A 16,023-nucleotide genomic window follows, 5' to 3' on the forward strand; every position below is an offset into this window, starting at 1 on the left:
CTTGATTTTGCTAAAAATCAGGAAAGCATTAATTATTAAATTTTGAATAGTCATGTACAAGTGTGTACTATCACTTTTCAGGTACCCCCTAACGATCAAATGAGATTCCACAGAAACATTTTAAGAAATAATTTTTGTGCAGAGAAGGTCATAAAGGGTTTTTCAGCTGAGAATATTGGAAAAAAGTTATGCATGTATGTACCTGACCCTTTCTTCACACCTGAAGATGAAACACTGAACTTCAAGACAGGCACAGATTTGTAATAGCTGCTCAGTTTCACTTAACTATAATAATATTTTTAAACCTTCATTAGGCATTTGCTGATTTATGTAGTGTTGGGGAGCTTTGGTAAGGTTGTCTTGGAAATGTGCTCAGCAGAAACCCAAGAAAATTCATCACAAAAGTGGCTGGTAATGACATGTGATGCAGATAAGAAATGAAATAGCCTTGGGCTCCTCCATCCAGGTGCATTTACATAAAACAGAGCAAAGGTAGGAATCGTCTTGTTTTGCTGGCCCTGCAGCAGGCTCTGGGATGTAGGGATGGGACTTGTCCTGTCCCTTGGTTAAGTCAAAGTCTCCACAAACATAAAAAAGCCCAGGACAGTGGAGATGCGGCAAGTGGTGCACGGTGAGGGAACTGTAGGCAGGCAGGGCAGGAGAACTGCTAATGCTTCTAAAGAGTTTTTATTGCCAACTAGCGGAGTTTCAAAGTATGCGTTGGTATTGGGGGCTGTGTAGTTATACAGAGCTGGCTTTCCCCCAGGGAAGTTAACTTCCGCTTTTCAGATGTTGTTGCAGACTTGAGCACTTTCATGTCAATTTGCCTTTTTTTAAAGGCAAATTCTGCTCCTACGAACGGAGAACAAAATCATAATTGTACTGTGATGTACCTGCTAAAGTCCCACTGGACAAATATTGTCCTGTTTCAGGCCTGAAGAAGTTCGTTTCTTTGTGTAACTATTTCCTTAGCTCTTTGCCAAGATGTTTTAATCAAATATTTCTCTGTCAGAGCTGCCACAGGCATGAGGTGGGCACTCTCAGCTCTCAGCTCAGTTCAGCCCGTCCTCTCTGGGTGGGGTGGGATGTGGCACACTGTCTATAGGACAGGGTGACTTTGCATAAATTGAACAGGAATCAAGCATTCTCAGAAGAATGAAACATTTTGGGTTAATCTGAAATGAAGTTTTCTGGAGTTTGAAAAAAGTGCTAAAATATTCCCATTTCTTGTCAACTTTGTTTCAGCTGTTGTTCTTTTTTTTCTGTTCGCTTGGGCACTGAACTAAAGAGGCATTATTCAAACAGCTGTACATTTTAAGTCACTTGTATGTTTTACAGCGCGCATACCATCATTGAGGATACAGACTTTTGTCTTCAGTCCTTTCTAAACATTATATCATATTGTGTTTATTAAATCCAAGCCAAGGAAAATAATCCAGAAATTGTGTATTATGATATTTCCAGGATAGATGAGTATTAGTATCTCTGGGTTTGCAAGTGGAATGCCTGAAATCCCCAGAGATTATGAGACTCACTCTGGGCCACACAAATAGCCCAAATGGGATTCTGTGTAATTTTTCTGGCTTTTGGCATAGCACTCAGTCATCTGTGTTTCCTTCTCTGTAGGAAGTGTAATTACAGACGTTCATGCAGGTAAAACTTCAAATACATGTTATCAAATGATTTTTTTTTTCCTGAAGTGTAGCTCTGGGAAATCAACCTAAACAAGCAGCAAATAGCAATTGATTTACACTGTTTTTACTAATGCCTGCCATATTTTTTTATATGATAAATTTTCTTTATTTTATGGCACTCTGCAACTTCATGATTTGGATAGGAGTACATGCATAGTTAATTTGGCTCATAAAATGCACAAAGCAACAGCCTTTCACCTTACTCTATGAAAATATTGTTTATTGTCTGCTTTTCAACTAAACAGTGGCTGGTGATGCATAGAAGCAGCCTCATACATTTCTTTATTCTTGTTAGCTCTACCTTTCACTGTCGTATTTCCATGATCAACAATTTGATTTATATCTCTCAGTTGCTGTTCTTCTCTTTTACAGGCAAAAACATTGTTTAAAGGCTCTGTTCACTTTATGTGTATTGTGGCCTGCACATTTCTATCCCTGGGATGCATTTTAAATTGTCAGATGAAAAAGCACTTCATGAAGTACTAGAAAAACAAATTCAAATGTTATGAAGTCTCTGTCAGCTTGTGAAACATCTCATTTTGGGAATGTTTGTATAAAAAGGAAACATTGTGTTTGAATTTTCTGAAATACCACATGGTTAACTGAAATCTAAGTGTAGCCTGGTACTCCTTCAAGGCACCCCTACAACCAGAAGGAGGAAGGATAGGTCTGCCAGAGACATTCCTGATTAATCATGGGTAAATCACGGCACTTTGCTCTTTCTCCATTCTTGGTTATAGACTGTAGATAATCTGGACCTCATAAATACCTGACATGCTTAGAAATATTTCCTTGTAATCCTTTCTTAAAAGTGGATATAGAATAAAGCTCAGATAGAGTTGGATGATTTTTTCACATTGATTTTTCATGATGATCTTTTTAAAAAAACCCACAAGCTTTTTCAAGTTTTATTATTCTTTTCATGGGAATATCTGCAACGCTGTACATATAAATTTTACTATAACTTTTCCAGAAACCTTTTTTCCCCCAAAATGCTGAACTATACACAAGCCAAAACCAAAACCAGATTTGTATGGATTGTATATTTTGCATCTCAAATGCTATATAATGATTTATAAGTTTTACCTAATTTTGAAAGAAGTTGGCTTGTGTAAAATAATGTAAAAAATAGTAACAAATGATGAAGATGAAATTTCTGAATTTGTTTTTCTTCAACAAAAGGTTTTAACAACACCAAAAATGCTCATCCACATCACAGAACTATAAACATTTCAGGCCAGTAGCAGATCTGCAAAAAAGCACAGAGCATGAAATAGTTTCAAGAAATCTGCTGAAAATTATTCTAAGGCACTGAATGCTTCATCAAGATGGGAAAATGAGCAAAGATAAAGAATAGTTAGTTAAATCAGACTTTTGTAAAATATTGTCATCAGGAAGCTGAATTGTTGCATAAAATCAATGGAAACAAATGTGTTCTTATCACTCAGTGCTTGAGTTGATGCTGTTGTGTTGGTTCATCATCCACAAGTCTCTATACTAAAAAATCAGCGCTGAGCTTCTGCATCAGCCAGGCAAGAGAGTTCTCTGTTCCTGCTGCTGTACAGACCATGTGCAGCTCTGGCCAGTGCAGCCCTTTCTGCCAGGGACTTGGGGGAGATGATAAGGAAGCATTAAGGTATATCCCACTAGAGGAGAAATAAGTCTGTCTGGAAGTGGGATTCCCCTTTTAAGAAGTAGTTTTACACTGGATAGTGGATATCCAGCCAGGGAACAATTGCTATTGTCTGTCTTGGGTTGGGATTCACTTCATCCAGCCTCAACTATCTGGTCTGTGCAAGTTGTCTAGTGTCTACAACAGAATCAATATGGGAGAGGAAAGGAGCTATGAAAAAGTAATGGAAGCAGAGCAATCTTAATCCTTGTGTGCCTGACTGCAGCTCTTAGGCCACCCAAAGGAGAAAGCAGAAATACTTTAATGAAGTTTTAAGATTTACTATTTAAAGGTTCTTTCTTAGCAAAATGAACTTTTAAAGTTCCTTTAATAAAACATAAACAAATTCACAGTGTCCTATTAAGCATTGAGGAATTGGTAGTGTTTAGCTAAGTCTGTGCATGTCCATGGACTTGTGTAGACACTCTAATAGAAACACTCTACTATAAAAGCTCAGAGGTTCTTCCTCAGCCTTTCCACATCCAGAACTGAGAAATCTCTGAAACGAGTTTGTTATGCTTGAAGACCTGTTTTTAATACTGCCAAGTGTACAGGGCAACTAGTGCACTGCCTTCAAACTGTCTTCCACATGACATAAAAAGGACATTGCTGTTCTGTACAGGAGAACTTTCTCAACACACTGGTTGCTTTTAAAAAGGCAGTGCGTTAGAAGTACTTAAGAGGTGGTAATGTTTTTGTGTACTTTGAATAGGAAAGGAGAGTATTTCTCAAGAAAACAATCTCATTTAATGAGCAAAAGGATTACTGACTTGAGGAACTGTAATGAGATCAGACCTCTGCTCTCGATTTTGAAATTATTTTTAATGACACTCATTGCCATTTTGAAAGACTACAACAGGATAAAAAAAGTGGTGTTCAAACTAAGGTAGTCACCTCCTATGAAAGGTTAGATTTCTGTAGCTTTTACTGAACCAAGCCATTGCATTAAAAATTTGGGCAGGTGTTTATATCTGAGTCCTCTTGCACATTGCTTTCTGCAAAGTGCTCATAGCTTGATCTGTTCTAGCAGAGACTGCAGCATCCTTCAGAAAAAAGCAGGATGGGGGAGAAGGATGTGTGCAGACCTCGCAGCACCACTTTATAAACCTCAGTAATATGGGATATTTACAACCTGCTGCTTTCTAGACTTACTGACTAAAAGTTAATTGTCACCAATGTTTGCTTTTCTTTCAGTAGATTAAAGCAGTGCTTCTTGATAAAATGCACTGGTTCTTTGCTCCTTTACAACTTTGTTATTCTGATCTACGTATTATTAATCTTCATATGTCTTGGTATCATTTAATCTTAATACTTGGTTTTATATATTTCAGGCCCTGTTCATATATAATCACACCTGTAGACTACATAGATAAGATAGGTTGACATTTGATCAATGTCATTCATTTGTTTTGATCAATTGATGTTTTGATCAATTGATCATTTTGATCAATTGCTGTATTTAAATTATTTTTTTCCTATCTTTTATCTTCAGGTATCAGTTGTTTTTGTCTGTAGCAGTGTGAGATTCTGATAATGTGATGGTGTGTGGTGGGTTCACCCTGGCTAGCAGCTAACTCCCCACCCTTAATGGGACAGGGAAAAGAATAGGAACAGCAAAAGCAAGAAAACTCATGGGTCAAGATAAAGACAGTTTAATAAGTGATAGAAAGAGGAAAAAGGCAAACAAACAAACAAAAAACAAGTGATGCAAAGGTCTCACCACCACCACCACTAGGTCTCACTCACCACCACAAAGGTCTCACTCACCACCACCCACTAGTAGGTTGATGCCCAGTCAGTCCTGAAGTAATGGCTACCTCCCACAAAGCCCCCTCCCCTCAGTTTTTATTGCTGAGCGTGTCATGTAGCATGGAATATCCCTTTGGTCAGCTGCAGTAAGCTGTCCCAGCTGTGTCCCCTCCCAGCTTCTTGCCCACCCCCAGCCTACTCATTGCTGGGGCAGAGTGGGAAAAAGAGAGTCTTGATGCTGTGCAAGTACTGCTCAGCAATAGCCAAAACACTGGTGTGTTATCAACACTGCTTTAATCACAAATCCAAAACACAGAACCATTCGGGCTGCTATGAAGAAAATTAACTCCATCTCAGGCAGACCCAGTACACAGTGTTAGTATTATCCAATTAAGGTCTGAATTTTTGAAAGAAAAGAACTAGAACATATAGTGTGATGTATTTTAACCACCCCTGTATGACTGCAACAAAAAAGTACTACCTTCACCTTTACATCTCCAAATAAAAATGATTTTTTATCCAAAACATTGAAGTTAACTGATGGTTTATTCTTCTTTCAGCAGCTACACATTAGATAATTTATTTATTTTAAAGATGGATGCTATGAATCAGAATTCTTTGGTTGACGTGAAAATCAAGTCCACATTGAAATTGCCTACTATCCTGCTTGAGATGGACTGAGGAGAAATTTAGATATCTAGATTGGAGATTTGAATCATTATTCAAGTCAGCCTCTCTACAGGCACCTGAAACAGGACACCCATAAAGTTCAGTGGCATATGTGTTCTGAACAGCACATCTCCTAAGCATGCTCAGCACCCTGTTCAGCACCCTGAACAGGTAGAACTCTAAAGTCTATTACCATTAAGAGACTGACCTAGGACTTTTAAAACCATCTCAGCCCCCTCAAAGCCCCCCGCAATGGTGCTGACTGCTTCTCATTGTACTACATTTGAGCATAATTTGGCTCCAGAAAAGCCAACCGTATCCTGGGCTGCATCAAAAGAAGCATGGCCAGCAGGTCAAGGTTGGTGATTCTGCCCCTGTACTCCACTCTCATGAGACCCCACCTGCAGTACTGTGTCCAGCTCTGGAGCCCTCAGCATGGGAAAGACGTGGGCCTGTTGGAGCAGGTACAGAGGGGGGCCACAAAAATGATCAGAAGGATGGAACACCTCTCCTATGAGGAAAGGCTGAGAGAGTTGGGGTTGTTCAGCCTGGAGAAGAGGAGGCTCTGGGGAGACCTTATTACAGCCTTTCAGTACTTAAATGGGGCTTATAAGAAATATGGGAACAAACTTTTTAGCAGGGCCTGTAGCAACAGGACAAGGGGTAATGGTTTTAAACTAAAGCAGGGTAGATTCAGACTAGATATAAGGAAGAAATGTTTTACGATGAGGGTGGTGAAACACTGGAACAGGTTGCCCAGAGAGGTGGTAGATGCCCCATCCCTGGAAACATTCAAGGTCAGGCTGGACGGGGCTCTGAGCAACCTGATCTACCTGAAGATGTCTGTGCTCATTGCAGGGGGGTAGGACCAGATGACCTTTAAAGGTCCCTTCCAACCCAAACCATTCTATGATTCTATGATTTTTGCTAATATATGAGACTCAGATGGGGTGGACAGTTGGTGATAGCAACACTTCAAAATCACAAAGATATATCTGAAAGAGTCTATGTGCAACAGCCTTTAGAAAGATAAGATTTTTAAATTCTAATTACACATTATTATTGTGAATTAGTATGAGATTTGGTACACCATTTTTCTTACAATCTCAGACAGCCCAACTGGAAAATTTAGCTTTTCTCTAAATCAGATGCTTAGCTTGTGCAAATCACACATACAGCATCAGATGAGCAGTGAAAAACAGAATGTTTTTCAAAAGCTGACTACTGAATACACTGATGCCTATTTGCAAGAAAATTTTGAAAGAGTAATGGTCTCAATCTCACGCATTTCTGCTATTTATTCCTAGGTGGGAGCCCAGAAGAGAAACAAATGAAACATATAGTTCTGTTTAGATTAATTCCCTAAGGGTTTTCCCTGCCCCTCTGGGGTCTGTGATGATGCTGTTGAGTCCCACCAGGCCCCACATGCACAGGGACCAAGCGCCTCTTTATTAGCCCCTCATCCAACCTGTTGGCAGTTTGAACGCCAGCGTTTTCCTGGAAAAGTTTCAGAGAAACCAGGAAAATAGATTCACAAAGAAGTAGCTCGAATCTTCTTTTTTTTCCCTGTGATTCTAGTAGAGAAGCAGGAACGATGAATTGTCTCCGGGGTCTCTGCAGATTAATGACTTCAAAACACCCAAAGCCCTGGATCTGTGGTGGATTTAGATGTCTCCACAGGTCTGTGAAAAGGTCAAAATGAAGAAAAGAGCAAAATGTTGGCTTGTTCCCCCTTCTCTTTGCTTCAGATCATATTCATATAGTGGATGCCTGCTGCACAATCGTCTGGACATGCAATAAAGCAGAATATGAACCTCAGAATCTGATTCAATACTTCACTGTTTTAGTTGGATTAATTCTGAGGCCTTCACTTCAGTAGGCCAAATATGGTTCTAATATGGTTGGAGTCTCATTCCCCAAAGCTAAATTTGTGCTGTTCCTCAACACTGAGAAGATGAAGAGATGCTGATGAGTTGATTGGTTATTGAGTTAATTTTGAATGGGTTTGGCCTGATTATTTTGTTTTGTTTTAAGAACATTTTTTTTAGTTGGAAAACAGAATTTAATTGCTAGCCACAGTAGGTCTCCTGAATTTAACTGTGATAATTTTAAGCAACTAGTTTTATCCAGATATTTTTAAGCATTGACTGCTTGTCTAAAGAAGGACTTAAATACATGCATATGGACTACACTGCATTGCACTAGCGAAAGTGCTTGTGTGTAACAGCTTTCTTGGCTCCACAGCCTAAATGGCTGTGAAAGGGCAATTCAATCTTTTTTTCAGTGTATTTGTTTAATTATTATTATGTTATTAAAATATGTCTTTTTGCTATATAGGTGACTACATTTTTCATAGATTCCTTGACTCTCAGATTTAGGTAAAATACATTGCAAATTGACTGAAATGTGTTGCTTATTATTTTAATTAACGTAATTATAAATGTGGTAGCAAGGACCCGTATCCGCAGTTTGCAAACTATCTACAGGCATTTATCACTACACTGGTAAAGGAAGCATCTCTCAAATCAATTTCAACCTTCCACTGCGGAAACTTCAGAGGGAGCAGGGAGGTGGATTCACACAAAAAATAGCTCAGAAATAATATAGGCTCTTAGGGAAACTCCAGCATCAGCATCTTAGGGAAACTCTTAGCATCAACAAAGACTGAAAGCTGTAAAAGCCATTGATTGTACTGCCAAAGGGTTGCTAAATAGGCATGAAGCATAAGCTGGCTAAAGAAATGAAATCCAGACCTGCATAGAATTCTCTTAGAAAGCTTGCCATTTCCACCATGGTCACTCGAAGTGTTACCCTTGCAGGTTTTCAAGCAGTTATCTTGTCAGAGTCCAGTTAAAAGTACATTTTTATTCCATACATAGTTAGCCTTACTCTCATTTTCCCCACTAACTGGGCTTTGGCAATGCAAATGCAGGATGTAAATTATGTTTGCAGTCCCAGTTTTACATTGCTGAAGTGGTGGGAAGGGCTCTTTGTTGGAGAATCAGGCCTGGCATGTTTGCTAATATTTTGTTATGAATTTATCATGAAAGAGATTATCACTGGGATGGGTTTCAGGAAGCCCAGCAGGAATGTGCTTACATATAGTTGGGGACTGCTGCCTTTGAGAGGCTTTTCAGGCAAAGACTCATATCTTACAGGAAAGATTTTAATACTGCATGGACAATAGTGGTAAGTTATGAAATGGAAGGAACAGGGAAAGAGTTAGTAAACAGAACAGAAACAGAGAAAATGTATTTGGGTGAGTTGCAAAGACAACTTGGAGTCTTGATGCAGACAGTGCTGTTCTTCATTCTGCTCCTCATTTGCTATTGAAATTTAGCAAATCAAAATTCTTCTGTGCCTTCATTTATCCATAATTCATTCCTGTCTCCCGAAGTTTCTTCGAAGATTCATTAATTAATTGGTGTTCATGTAGTAACTAAAGTCCTTAGCTGAAGTAAGTGCTGTCATGAAAGAAAAAAATACATATTGGACGCTGTAGAAACTGAGGGGGGAAGTTCGGCGATAGTGCTTTTTATCAGACATCAAAAAAAGGAGTGTGGGACTGTGGGCAGTTTTATTATTTGGATTGTGTGAGAATGGGACTGTAAAGTACAAAAACATGGATATAAAATCAAGTGAGTAATTGTGTGTGATGAAAGTTAAACATAATAGCACACTAGACTTGAAAATTTTTTGTACATCTCTGAAATGCTAATTCCCCCAAATTAATTATTTGACACAGATGGTTGAATTATTCAGATTTAACAATATAAAACCATGCACAACAAAACTTGTTGTGTGTTACACAAGAGGTATTAAAACCTCTGGGACAAGACCTGAGATCTTTGCTTAGCCTTCACTCAGCCCAAACTCTCACAGGAAACTTTTAGTAGAAGCTTTGTTGAGTGAGGGCGACACTGGAGCCCGCTGTGAGGAATTTGCAGTAGCTGACGAAGATTTAGGTAAAAATCAGTATCTAAATAGATAGTATCTAATATCTAAATAGATAGATAATATCTACATAGATAGTATATAAATAGATACTGATTTTAGTATCTAATAGTATCTAAATACATACTGATTCAGGGTTTGATGATTAAGAGAGGAGAAACAAAGTTCTTAAAACTTCTCAGATCTAAGGATTTCACAGGGAAATTAAAGTTTCGCCAGGCTGTTCTTCTAATACCTTAATGGTAATTAAGAATTAAGGGTTTAACATGACACCTTCAATGTGTATACATAAACTGTGATGCAGCACTAAGTCAGTGTCACAAAACACTGGAACAGACTCATAAAACATTGAGGAAAGAGTGCATAATAACTGCTTAATACTGTGTTTCAATAGCTTCAGAAACAGGTTGCATAATGATGACTTACTGCTAATGGATGATTAATCAGGAACTTAGATTGCCTTATTTAAATACCATATATCATGAACTCACTTAATTAGGACCGTTGAATGGGTTCACTCTCTACTGTATACCAGAAGTAACATCTTATAGCCTAGTAAAAACCAGTCAATATGCTTGGGAAATAGTACGATGCTATGAAATATCACCAGCATTTCTAGGCTTTTGTCACAGCCTCAGAACTGCCAGTGGTTTCTGCCTAAATGATACAATGAAATAGCTAGCAGTATCTTAAATTTTTAAGGGTTCTTAGTCAGATAAACTTTGATACCTCCTTTCTTTCCTTGAATAAGATCAAAAAAAGCCAAAGCCGTTAGTTCTTTTTCAGCATTTGTTTTTGGCATGCCTGAGAGTGTTATCTGTATCATACAGATGGAGAGTTTAAGGCATGGAGAAACAAAATGATTGAATATCACACAGCAGTTAATGGCAGAATTAGGAACAGTTCTCAAGTCAGGTACCAATAGGTCCCAAGCCAGTGTTCAACCCAGTAGACTGTGTTTCATCTGTTACTGAGCTCCTTTTGTAAAGTCCAAATAAATGTCTTCAGAGGGACTGCAGATGAGAATGGGAATCCTTTCCATAACTCTCCTGAATGAAGGCTTTGTAATCCCTCTGTTGCTATGGTGGTAAGTGAGATCCTGTGCATTCCATGAAAAAGCAGGATAAATATGGTCGTCAGAGATCCATTGGCAGATCTCTTTGTACCGAGGCAATTACATTACTTACACCTGAATCTTAATGTTGTAGAGGTGACCTTTTTCTCTCTTGATTCATCCTGCCACTAGCCTTGTCATGACTTGTCATTCCCCACATGAGTGCATTATTTACAGTCACAAGGCAGGAAGGTGTTGGTTTTCAAATGAATCATATGAAAACCAACACTGCCACCAAAATAGCTGGGAGAGCTGCCACACGCCTGTTCAACTCACCCTTTCGCTTCAGGAAGAACTGCTACAAGAGAAGGTTTTCCAGGTGGAAGTTTCAATTCCAAATGGGAATGTAGGAAATTTCACTTCAGGTAAAATTTTCTAAAGCATCTAAGGTACAGTTTCAGAAGCCAAGTGGCAAGGCAAATGAGCCTGTGACTGTACCATTAGTGGTACCTCAGCTGAATAACTTAAAGCTAATGCCTGCTAATGTTCTTTACTACTCTGTCATCAAAGAGATGTCTGATCCGTACATGTTCCTTAGGAGATCAGGGTGCTTTCATGCATTGGTCTATGCACAGAAGTTTATCCCACCTTCAGTTTGACTTGGGCTCAAAAATGCATACATCATTTTTGAAATTGTGTCTTGAATGTCTAAGTCAGTTCACCACTTCTGAAAATCTGTCCAGGATCTATTTATCTGGGAGGGAGACAAGATACAAAAGAGAATTCCTAACATGTATCATCCAAATCCCATGAGTATCTTATCGATTTTTGTCACTAGGGGCAATTGTTTCAGAGAAGCAGAGCTTAGCAACACATTAAATCTAAAACTGAAATGAGAAATGTAAGTAAGGAGCAACAGGAGAAGAGGGAAGGAGCTGTGACTATCGTGGCAGTAAGATCACATTTAAAATAGAGAGAAAAGGCGCTTGCGCCACAACAACCCCATGCAACGCTACAGGCTTGGGGAAGAGTGGCTGGAAAGCTGCCCAGCAGAGAAGGACTTGGGCGTGTTGGTCAACAGCCACCTGAATATGAGCCAGCAGTGTGCCCAGGTGGCCAAGAAAGCCAATGGCATCCTGGCTTGTATCAAAAATAGTGTGGCCAGCAGGAGTAGGGAAGTGATCGTGCCCCTGTACTCAGCACTGGTGAGGCCGCACCTCGAATCCTGTGTTCAGTTTTGGGCCCCTCACTACAAGAAAGACCTTGAGGTGCTGGAGCGTGTCCAGAGAAGGGCAATGAAGCTGGTGAAGGGTCTAGAGCACAAGTCTGATGAGGAGCGGCTGAGGGAACTGGGGTTGTTTAGCCTGGAGAAAAGGAGGCTCAGGAGAGACCTTCTCGCTCTCTACAACTACCCGAAAGGAGGTTGTAGAGAGGTGGGGGTTGGTCTCTTCTCCCAGGTAGCAAGTGATAGGATGAGAAGAAATGGCCTCAAGTTGCGCCAGGGGAGGTTTAGACTGGATATTAGGAAATTTTACTTCACTGAAAGGGTTATCAAGCATTGGAAGGGGCTGCCCAGGGAAGTGGTTGAGTCGCCATCCCTGGAGGTATTTAAAAGACGTTTGGATGAGGTGCTTAGGGACATGGTGTAGTGGTGGTCTTGGCAGTGTTAGGTTTACGGTTGGACTCGATGATCTTAAAGGTCTTTTCCAACCTATACGATTCTGTGATTCTGTGAAAAGTAATCTGGGAAAGGTGACTTGATGAAACACCTTGCTAAAGTATATCTATAGTGCAGCTGGGTTATGGGATCATAGCACCTCAGCTAGATTTAACCAAGCTAACATAGATACTGATGATGATGACAAGACAAGATCATGAGTTTCATCATAGATAGCACCAAAATACCAAGGGACGCCAGCTTACATTCACAGCCTATTCCAAAGCCTGCGCTGTTACCTGGGCACTCAGTCCCCTTCGTGTTTCCCCCATCACAGAGTAGATGGATGTGAAAATATTTCTGTAGATACAGATGACAAGACGCTCTGATCTTTTGGTTCTCTTTGTTCTCCAGCTTGCAAGCTCCTTGTCTTCTATAACCCAAATGAATATCAATACAAACAGATATTGTCCTACATAATAGCTGTAATCTGGCTGGATGACAGAATGATAATAATTTCCTTCATATTGGAAGAAGAAAAAGATCAACAGGTAAGTCAGTCCTGCTAATGTGCAAAAATGGAATCAGCTGGAACAAACAGAACCATAGCATTTAACATGCTATACAAGTGCCAGTGATGATATATTGTTAACAATAATGTTAATTCTTCTCCATCTTTTCCATACAAACTCTACTTCTTGTTGCACCTGTCTCTTGATGTTATAATTTTGGCATCTGGAGTTTACACAGCTAAATTTGATTGATTTTTTAAAAAATATTTATAGCCCTTTTTCCTGCAATAATGTGGGCATATTATGATTATGATTCAGCATTATCAAAATCCATTACATCAATTTGGAGAATTTGTATAGCTTGCAAATTCCTGTTTGATTTTATGAGCCAGTGCTCTTATCCTTTTCTGTATTAAAGATGGATAGGAAGTAGTTTTCCTGCCTTCTGAGGATTTTTAAGTTTTCCAACATTTTCTTGTTTGCTTCAGGAGGAAATTTTTAAAAGTTTTCCTTGAAAAAAAGTGAGTGAAAACAGTTTTACTTCTCCTGGCTGAAAATGAGATTCAAACCCCTTGTTTAGAACAGGGACTTGTGTTTGACTGTTTCACATATTCTTTCATATTTTTCTCCTCTTTTTTTTCTTCAATTTTTAAAAAATTCTACTTTCCAATCAAAAAAGCTAATTTAGCTTCAACGGGTAAACCTCTCCGTTTTTCACCAAAAAATTCCCAGCCAGTTGCACAACCAATTTTTAATATTGTCTTTTATAGTCTTGCCTTTGGAGACAGCAAGAAAATGGTCTGGGGTATGGTAGGCATGGGAGGGGTAGCGAGCAGCCAATTCAAACCTACTGCAAATTGAATAGAGCTACCTGGAAATACAATATATTTCCAAATGAAGATCAAGAATGTTGACAAGTATGTAAGGAACAGGACGTCTGAATCACCTAGAGAGGATTTTGATCAACTGACAAGCCTGACCACTTAAAAGATATGAAAAAATCTCAGTGGGCTTTCTGTGGTATGAAATACTTTTTGCCAGACAGTACTGGTTGCTGGTTGCAAGACAAATAAGACAGCAAACACTCAAGCTACATACATTTGGAGAAAAAAAAAAACAAGTACAGGGAAGAGATCTGGACATCCAACCAAATCCCAAAGAATAATTTTGAGTGACAAGATCAGAGAGGCAGCAAATTATATAAATTGTTTAAATAGTTTTCACCAGGTCTTATGGTATTCAAAAGAATCAATAGCTGTGTAAGAAATCTTTGCTATGATGAGATTTAGCTAGTACCTGTCCCTGGGGATACCTTTAAGCTACTGTAAAGCCATCAGGTACCTGTCCTTGCCACTGGGGCCCAGAGCAGATGGACTGGGAGCGGGGACTCTGACACAGAAACGTCCCAGAAAGACAAAGAAGGCATGTCAGCTCGAAATGCAAGTTTAGCACTTTTTTTGAGTGTCCAGGCAAAGGGTCAGGACTAAAGCTGTTACACCTGTCCTATTAGGGTTTTTCAGGTAACTGATACAAGGCAGCAAGCAAGTAAAAGTGGGTTCACAAAACAATCATAACTATAGGAACGTATGCCATAGCTGTAACAGCTCTGTTCATTCCTTGGCTTGGGGACACACTTGTTTTGGACTTTTGATCCACTTGCTACTTGTGGCTTGTATGGGTTGTATCCATTTTCTAGAACAGGTGAGTTTTGCTCTCAGTTACTCAAGAGAAGAGAAGGCACTGGGGGAGGCTGTGCAGCCTCGCAGCTGTGGCACGAGAGCATTGGTGACAGCAGCCAGTGTTAATCACAGAGGCTGCTGCTCCCTCAATTCCCTAGAAAGTAGTTCTGGACTATATTATTACAGTTCTGTTTTAATCAGGACAGAAGTCAAGAGTGTAGGAAAAAATATTTACTAGTATTGCTAAGAGCAGAATTTGGAACATAGGAATTTTGGACTACCCAGTTGTTGGAGACATAAAGCATCCCAAACACAATACTACATTGTGTGTTGTTCTTATATTTCCCACTTGCATCCTATGCAATGTAGTAACATCTCGGGGTTATACTTTCTTCTGTCCTTGAGCAGCTGCTACCTGTTCTCAGCAGGATGGCATTGTATGTTGCTTAACGTACAATTTTAAACATAACTCTATAATTGTATTTACTACTGATAAACTGTATAGATTTTCTAAATCTATTATGACTGATTGTCAAAGACCAAGTTTAAGACTTCTTAATTCCACAACTGGAGATGCAGCTCGTCTGATTTAAATCCTGAAACCTGTCAAAAGAGCATCTCAGCTCTTTTCAGTTGCAAGATGGTTTTGAAGAAGTTTTCTCACTTTGAACACAACACTTCATAACTGAGTGGAATTTAGTGCTAATTTTAACCTATGTGAAAAAAGAGCTTCTTCTGGAGTACTGTTGAAAGGGGTTAGAAAGGGCCTTTCATTGCTGCATCAGTGCGTAAGGATGGAGGACACACGCACAAGGAACTTCCCAGAACTGTTGTCCCCAAACTGGAGGTCTACTGCATTTATTTTCCCCTTATAACTGGAACCAATTCCTGCTCCGTTTGAAGGAAAAATTAATTTTAACAATAAAACCTGAAAATTATTTTTAACATTAATCCCAAGAGGAATAGGAAGTGGATTCTTATTTTCAGGTCTGTCTTTGCAGCCCAGAGGACTAGAAGCTTTTTTCAGTGAGAAATCTCATGCAAGTAACATGATCCCAAGAGATGATAAGTGAAGAAGATGAGCAGATTCTTTAAGACTCAAGTTTCTAAATAGGAATTTTCAATATGCACACTTAACTTAGAGACAAATAACACCAGTCTTGTGGTTCAAACAGCAGTACCATGGGATTTTTATCCAAGGATTTATTTAATAAATCAGTTAAGCCACAGCAATTTATTGTCTCCAGTGAAAACAAACTTCTGAAGCAAACTGTTGCCTGCAAAATCCTCTCTAGAATGCTATAGTGGTCTTGGCAACCTCAAGGCTTCTTAGAAATCTCAGTGTTTCAGTCAAAAACTGAAGGGGACAGAACCCAAGGATTC

This window comes from Ciconia boyciana, chromosome 1 (genome assembly GCF_034638445.1).
Source record: "Ciconia boyciana chromosome 1, ASM3463844v1, whole genome shotgun sequence".
Taxonomy (NCBI): Eukaryota; Metazoa; Chordata; class Aves; order Ciconiiformes; family Ciconiidae; genus Ciconia; species Ciconia boyciana.